General features: G+C 38.7%; 1 pseudogene; it reads right to left on the bottom strand.

The window, feature by feature from the left end:
* Positions 1 to 1143: 1143 nt before the first annotated feature.
* On the bottom strand, positions 1144 to 8359 carry LOC18053380 (annotated as a pseudogene).
* Positions 8360 to 8624: the final 265 nt, after the last annotated feature.

Genomic DNA, 8624 nt, shown 5'->3' with positions numbered 1-8624 from the left:
ATTTTAATTAAACTCCTCAATCGTGATCATCATTCTTATCGATCAACATATAATTTTCAAAGGTATGCATAACCTAGTTAAACCCCTTTGTTTTTTCTGGTTAGTAATTATTTTGAGATAATTTATTTCAAAATTTAACAGCATATCCTGATTTTTTTTTAAAAGAATGATGAAGAAATTAAAAAAAAGAAAGATTATGCTTGAATTTTGATAAGCAGATGATTGTTAAACAGCAATTGAAGGAAATTGAGAGTGATTCTCGCACAGGAATGAGTTACAAATTAATGTGTTGTAAAAGTTTTGTTATAAAAGAATTTTGTTCTTACAAGATTTCTTGAGAACTAAAAATAAACGGTTAGTTATGGAATTAGGTTTCAGGTGATTTTAGCATATGATGCAATTTAGTAACAAATAATTTTATAAATTTTAAAATCGATCGCATAACAAATATATTGAAATATTCGTTGAAAATTCTATTATCATTCAATTTATATTGTAACACAATTAAACTCAACCGAATTTGTTATAGAAAATTGACTTAACATTAATAGAGAAAAATAAAAACTCTAATCTTTTTACTACCGATAGAATTCTGCGGCAAATTCAGCAACTAAACATGTGAAATTTCTTCCTTCAATATTGTTCCCTGTTGCTTCTTCACCTTTAACAACAGAGACCTTGTTTCCATACTGTTCAACAGCAGAATTCATAATATTTTTAAACCATAAGAAAATCTTATTTGTTCTCTTTTCAATATATATTGAATGGTATTGTCTTTTGATAAACATATATATATATATATTTTATAATATCAATACCTAATATTATTTAGAGATACAAAATAGTGTAATTTATGAAAAATGGGTGTACAATGTATGATATAAATTGTGTTAAATATATATGAAGCGGGTTATTGAACGTGTATAAATTTAGACTCTCATAAAATTTTAAAATGTAATATTTATAAATTGTAATTCAAACATAATTATTACAAAGTAGCTCCAAATACAAGCATGACGACAGATTATGCCGTTGAAAAAAAAAAAAGCAACGGAGGACTCTTATTTGAAATATTTTATTACGATTGAACTTAAAATAACATACAAATCTCCGGAAATTAACAAAATCATCACAACCATTGTCTTAATGGTAGAGCCCTGAATTGGATAGTCTTGGTGTTGGAATAGCAACCAATGGCTCTTTTTTCTTAATGACAATCCCAAATTTTTCTGATAAGTTTAGCTTTGTGCCAGTTGGCAATTCCCACTCGAATGAGTGCAATAAGGAAGCCAGAACAAACATCAGCATCCTCTCAGCTAGAGCAATCCCAGCACACATTCTTCTACCAGAACCAAATGGCAAGTACTGAAAATTGTTACTTGAGTAATCGAACTTACTCGCGATACCATCATCTAGAAACCTCTCGGGTCGAAATTCTAAGGGATTATCCCAAAGTTTAGGGTCCCTGTGGATTGCCCGAACATTCAACATAATAGTTGTATCTTTGGGAATGTTATAGCCACCAATGTTGCTACTCTCGCTTGCCCTACGTGGTAGTAATAAAGGCACTGCAGGATGCAGACGAAATGTTTCCTTCACCACAGCATCTTAATACATTGATCTAGACAGGTGAAATTCTTCAACACAACTGTCCATGCCCACAACTTGAGCTAATTCTTCCTGGACTTTCTTCATTACTTGTGGATGCTGCATCTGTTAGGAAATTGGTGGGTGAAGCAGACACGCAGCTAAAGTAAAAATTGGTAGAAAAATAAAGAACAAGCACAATAGAGGACACCAGAAATTACGTGGTTCGACTTTTAGCCTACATCCACGGGCGAAGACAGAAGGAACTATTTTACTAGTGAAAAGGAGTTACAACTATTGTAGTATTTTAGCTCACTACCCAAAACCCCAATACACTCAAACTCTCTCAATCACTGTAACAAGAGCTTATAAATGCAAGCTCTTGAACTCTCTCTCAACTCTCTAAATTGCTCTCTAAATGGAATTTAAATGCAAATGAATTAGGGAGCTCTTCCTTTTATAGCTAAAAAATGGCTATTAAATTAATATATATATGTATATATTTCAAATGTAGTTACCAACTTCTTCTTTTTCTCATTTGGATGGCACCATTTTCTTTGGCCGGTTGCACCATTTTCTTCTTTCAAATGTCAAACCCTTCTAGATGCAGCCAACTTTGACATTCTCCCACTTGGAGATTAAATTGAAAAACAATCAATCTCCACACCATCCTTTCTGCTTCGCCATAATCATGTTGCCTACATTTCTGCTAGGCCACAAGAGGATCTACTCCAGACAAACTTATCAATATTTATCGGCTTGGTCAAAACATCTGCTAGGTTCTCTTTGGTATGGATTTTCTGCAAATCCACACTTCCATCTTCCACTACTTCACGAACGAAGTGATACTGGACTCCTATGTGCTTTGTCCTGGAATGAAAGGCTGGATTCCTTGCAATGTGCAAGGCACTCTGACTGTCACAAAATACAGAAATTTTCTCTTGTCCGTGCCCGAGCTCCTCCAATAACCTTTGTATCCAAATAGCTTCCTTGTAAGCTTGTGTAGCTGCCATGTACTCTGCTTCTTTTGTAGATAAAGCTACAACGGTCTGCAGTTTCGAAACCTAGCTTACAGCTGCTCCCGCAAGTGCAAACACATAACCAGTAGTGGATTTCCTTTTATCAAGGTCTCCTGCAAAATCTGAATCCACATAGCCCCTGACAGTAAACTCTGATCCTCTATAACATAATGCAACATCTGAGGTTCCTCTGATGTATCTCAGAATCCTCTTCACAGCTATCCAATGCTCTCCACCAGGATTCGCCATGTATCGACTGACTACTCCCACTGCTTGTGCAATGTCCGGTCTAGTACATATCACAGTGAACATCAAACTTCCCACTGCTGATGCATACGGTACTCGAGACATCTCCTTCCTCTCTGCTTCATTGCTAGGACACATACTTGAGGATAATTTGAAATTAATAGGAAGTGGGGTAGAAATTGACTTACAATCTTGGATGTTGAAGCGCCGCAAGATTTTCTTCAAGTAATTCTTCTGTGAAAGCCAAATCTTCCTGTTATTTCTGTCTCGGTGAATTTGCATCCCTAGAATCTTGTTTGCTGGTCCCAAGTCCTTCATTTCAAACTCCCTAGCCAACTGTGCTTTCAATTCTTGGATTTGATCTTTGTTGGGACCTGCTACCAACATGTCATCCACAAACAACAGCAAAATAATGAAATCATTATCTTCAAACCTCTTGTAATATGCACAATGGTCTGAACTGAGTCTGTTGTATCCAAGGCTCATGATGAAGGAATCAAATCTCTTATACCAACACCTCGGCGCCTGTTTGAGACCGTATAGAGATTTGTTCAACCTGCAAACCAAGTTCTCCTTTCCTGTTTCTGCAAAACCTTCTGGTTGGAGCATATATATTTCTTCTTCAAGTTCTCCATGAAGAAATGCAGTTTTCACATCTAACTACTCTAGATGTAGGTCAAATGTGGCACACATTGCCAAGACTGTTCTGACTGTTGTGAGTCGAACCACCGGCGAAAATATCTCGTTGAAGTTAATACCTTCTTCCTGAGCATATCCTTTCACCACCAATCTGGCACGATACCGCTCCACTTGGTCATTGCCATCACGTTTGATCTTGTAGACCCATTTGTTTTCAATGGCTTTTCTTCCACGTGGTAGTGGTACAAGTTCCCATGTCTTGTTCTTGTGTAGAGCTTCAATTTCTTCATGCATTGCTGTCATCCACAAAGCAACATCTGAGCTGTTTAAAGCTTCATGGAAAGTTGAAGGCTCTCCATCCTCTATTAGAAGACAGTATGCAACGTTGATCTCTGTGACATACTCCGAGTGCCACGCCGGCGGTCGTCTCTCACGAGTTGACCGACGAACTTCTGGAGCTTCAGACTCGATTGGTTCTTGTTCCTCGTGCTCTGGTGCTGCTTCATAAGAATCTGAATCTTCTAGATTATTTTCCACATATACTGGCACAGTCTCTGACTTTTCTTTTGCAGTGTCATCATCCTCATCTCTCCTTTGCAGTTGATTTTCTATAAAGATAACATCTCTGCTGATGACGATTTTGTGGGCAGTGGGGTCCCACAGACGATACCCCTTTACTCCATCAACATACCCCAAGAAGATACATCTTCTAGATTTTGGATCCAGCTTTATTCTTTCTTGAGCATTGTACATCACATACACAGGACATCCAAATGCATGTAGGTAAGAATAATCAGCTGGCTTTTCAGTCCACATCTCCATCGCCGTCTTCAACCCAATAGGTGTAGATGGCGACCGATTTACTATATAACAGGCAGTTTTGGCTGCTTCTGCCCAGAATGAATTGGGTAGACCAGCAGTCCTCAACATAGCTCTTATTCTTTCTGTAAGAGTTCTGTTTATCCGCTCCGCCACTCCGTTTTATTGAGGCGTGTATGCCACTGTGAACTGCCTCTGAATACCTTCTTGCTTACAGAAAGCAAGAAACTCGCCGTCTGTATACTCTCCACCATTATCTGTCCTCAAGCACTTGATCTTTTTACCAGATTCAAGTTCCACCCGCTCTTTGTATTCTTTAAACACAGAAAATACATCTGACTTTTTCTTAATTGGATACACCCAACATCTTCTGGAATAATCATCAATGAAAGTCACCATGTACTTTGCACCTCCCATGGATATATCCGGTGATTCCCAAACATCAGAATGAATCAAGTCTAGAATGCATTTACTTCTAGCAATAGATCTACTGAATTTTAATCTATGCTGCTTACTTGTAACACAATGCTCGCAATATGGTAAACTTACCGATTTGAGCCCCGAAAGTAATTTTCGTTCAGAGAGAATCTTCAAGCCTTGTTCTGACATGTGGCCAAGTTTTAGATGCCACATTATCGTTGATTCTTCTCCATTTGACGCGACACACGCATCAGCCTCCTGTAGTGTTTCTCCTTTAAGCATGAATAAATTAGCACCGATCTTTTCTGCCTTCATCAATACAAGCGCACCTTTAACAATCTTCATAATTCCATTCTCCACATGAGTTTTGTACCCATGACTATCCATTTGTCCCAAAGACAATAGATTTTTCTTCAGGCCGTTGACATGTCGTACCTCCCCAATTGTGCGAATTGTACCATCAAACATTTTTATTTTGATAGTACCAATACCAACGATCTCCAAGGCATGATCATTACCCATATATACAGATCCTCCTGAGATAGGTTCATATGTGTGGAACCATTCTCTCCGAGAGGTCATGTGCCAGGTAGCTCCTGAGTCTATAAGCCAGACATCAGACAGTCGTTTTCTGCCTTTTGAAACAGTTGTTGCCTCACTGTAGAGTATTTCGCCATCATCCGAGGTACTTGCTACACAACCCTGAGCATTTGATGACTCAGGTTCTTTGCCCTCTCTTTTCTTCTGGTTACTCCAACACTCTTTCTTGACGTGCCCTTTCTTGCCACAGTTGTAGCATTTAACATTCTTCTTACTTCTGGATTTTGATCTACCATGATTTTGACTCCCACTGGGGCCACGTTCCGTTGATCTCCCTCTCGTCACCGATAGCGCTTCTGCTTGCTGCGAACTTGCTTGTCTGTTTTCCTTATTTTTTCGCCTGCTCTCCTCATTTAATACGGAGGCTGCAACATCGTCGAAAACTAGACCCTCCACTGGATTGTTGTTCGTCAGGTTGATGATGAGTTGATCATACGAATCTGGTAGACTTTGAAGTAGAAGCTCTGCACGTTCATTTTCCTCTATATTATGACCCAACATTGTGAGTTGTGAAAATAGAGTCTTCAATGTGTTGATCTGGTCGGTCACCATTGTAGATTCCGCCATTCGAAGGGTATAGAGTTTTATCTTCAAGAAGATTTTGTTGTGTAGTGACTTGGCCTCATACAATTTTGTGAAAGTATCCCATATTTCCTTCACCGTATTTTTCTCTGCCACACTGGATAATACTCCATCCGCAAGTGCCAAGTGTAGATCAGAAATGGCGTTGCCGTCTACCTCGTTCCACTTGTCATCAGTTATCTCCATGGGCCTTTCTCCAATTGCTGCCAAACAATTATTTTTCCTCAATACAGCTTTCATCTTCATTTTCCACAATGAAAAATTATTTCCGTTAAACTTCTCAATTTCATACTTTGCCGCCATTTTGTTGATAAATACTGCACACAAGCTAGTATACCACCTTGAATAGTTGTGAGTATGTGTGAGAATGCACACCAGGAAAGTTCCCAGGAAAGACTGGAGGGGTCACAATGGTCCCACTTAAAACCCAGACTCCTTAAACTCTTATCGCCTTTGTGACAGAACTTTCCTAGACATGTACAAAACCACACAGTTGCTTTACTCACACCACTATTCCCTGCTTTGCACCGCAAAATTCTTGGATTGCTTCCACCGTTTCACGTGAATAGTACCGTATACGTGAATAGTACCGTCTATGTGAACAAAACTGTATACGTGAACAGTACCGTATACGTGAATAGTTTCGTATACGTGTACAGTGCCATATACGTAAATAGTACCCCTTATGTGAACAGTTCCCGACTCCAAAAATACAACCAATAGCTCTGATACCACTGTTAGGAAATTGGTGGGTGAAGCAGACACGCAGCTAAAGTAAAAATTGGTAGAAAAATAAAGAACAAGCACAATAGAGGACACCAGAAATTACGTGGTTCGGCTTTTAGCCTACATCCACGGGCGAAGACAGAAGGAAATATTTTACTAGTGAAAAGGAGTTACAACTATTGTAGTATTTTAGCTCACTACCCAAAACCCCAATACACTCAAACTCTCTCAATCACTGTAACAAGAGCTTATAAATGCAAGCTCTTGAACTCTCTCTCAACTCCCTAAATTGCTCTCTAAATGGAATTTAAATGCAAATGAATTAGGGAGCTCTTCCTTTTATAGCTAAAAAATGGCTATTAAATTAATATATATATGTATATATTTCAAATGTAGTTACCAACTTCTTCTTTTTCTCCATTTGGATGGCACCATTTTCTTTGGCCGGCTGCACCATTTTCTTCTTTCAAATGTCAAACACTTCTAGATGCAGCCAACTTTGACAGCATCAACTCTGCCATTGTCCATTCCACCATCGTAGTTGTGGTGTCGGTTCCAGCCGTAATTATATCCTGTCCAAAAGGTGACAATAAAATTCTAATTAAAAAAAAAGGTTGAAAATATCACTCATGCAAATATACAACTGTGCTTGTATAACTGTTCGTGGCTAGTTGCTTAACATACCGCGAGTACGGCCTTGAATTGGTTCATGCTAATTGAGGAAGCACTGTCATCATTTTCTTGAAGCTCCAATAGTAACTGCAAGAAGTTCTTGTTCCTTGATCCTTCAAAATTTTCCCCCGCTCTTTCTTCACCTTCAACAGTTAACTCCTTGTTTCTATGCTGTTCAACAGTAGAATTTATAACATTATCAAGCCAGAGTGAAATCTTCTTTGCTCTCCTCTCTATACCTTGTATGTCAAGCCATGAAAGCACTGGAAAGACATCCGAACTATTCGGTGTTCCCGCAAGCACCATGAGGTCTGCCAGCTTAAATTTTAGCCCAGCCCTAAGATTATTGGTCCCTTTCTCTTTTAATTCAAGCGCTTCACCCCACAGCATGTTCTGTATAGCACATACCAATGTTGAAAACGACAATTCACCAATGTCAATGGGCTTGCCAATTTTGTTGTCGTTGTTATACAAATCCCTGATAGTATTTTTAACCTCTTGTTTTCTTAGAGCATAACAAGCATCAAGGCTTGCGTTATTCATCAACTTGCCCACAAAAAATTTGCGCAACTTTCTCCATTCGGGACCGTAATTGGACCATGCAATATCATTGCCACCATAGGAGACCACTAGTGCAGCCTTCGGTGGGTCACGGTTCGCGAATGTTGTATCTTGATCACGAACCACTTGTCTAATTAGGGAAGGTGAGCTCACCACTACACATAATTTATTTCCAAGCCAAAGCTTGAAGATCGGACCATAAACTCCGGATAATTCCGTGAATTTCTTGTGCAAGTCAGTAGTTCCAAGAAATGGGAGGTATCCGAATACAGGCAAGCCGCGAGGTCCTGGTGGCAGTGTAGCATTTGCTTTCCTTGATTTTTTCACATTCCATGCGAAGTAAACCACGGCAAGCACAGAAACTAAACAAGTGATAATTGCAGTCTCATTGCTGCTGGCATCATCGACCCGCAAAGCCATGTTCGATTATTTAGTTTTAGTGTTTCAGAATGAATTTTAACGAAATATCTGATGAGGGGATAATTTGTAATGGCATAGCTGGCACCCGTTAATCTTATAAATAGATGTAGAAAGGGTTCTAACGGCCAGCATTTTGTAATGAAATACATAAAATCTATACCACAGACGTATAAGTCAACCTATAAATCTTTACCACAGATGTATAAATCACCTCAAACATCTAGATTAATGCATAGACAAATTTTTCTACATTATTCAGTCGGCAAAACCACAGATTTTTTATATTAATAAGTTTGTCGAGTGAAATGTCAGAGATATTTTGAATAGAGATGT

This window comes from Citrus clementina, unplaced genomic scaffold, assembly GCF_000493195.1.
Source record: "Citrus clementina cultivar Clemenules unplaced genomic scaffold, Citrus_clementina_v1.0 scaffold_2, whole genome shotgun sequence".
NCBI classification, from domain to species: Eukaryota; Viridiplantae; Streptophyta; class Magnoliopsida; order Sapindales; family Rutaceae; genus Citrus; species Citrus x clementina.
This window is presented reverse-complemented; position numbering and strand designations above follow the sequence as displayed.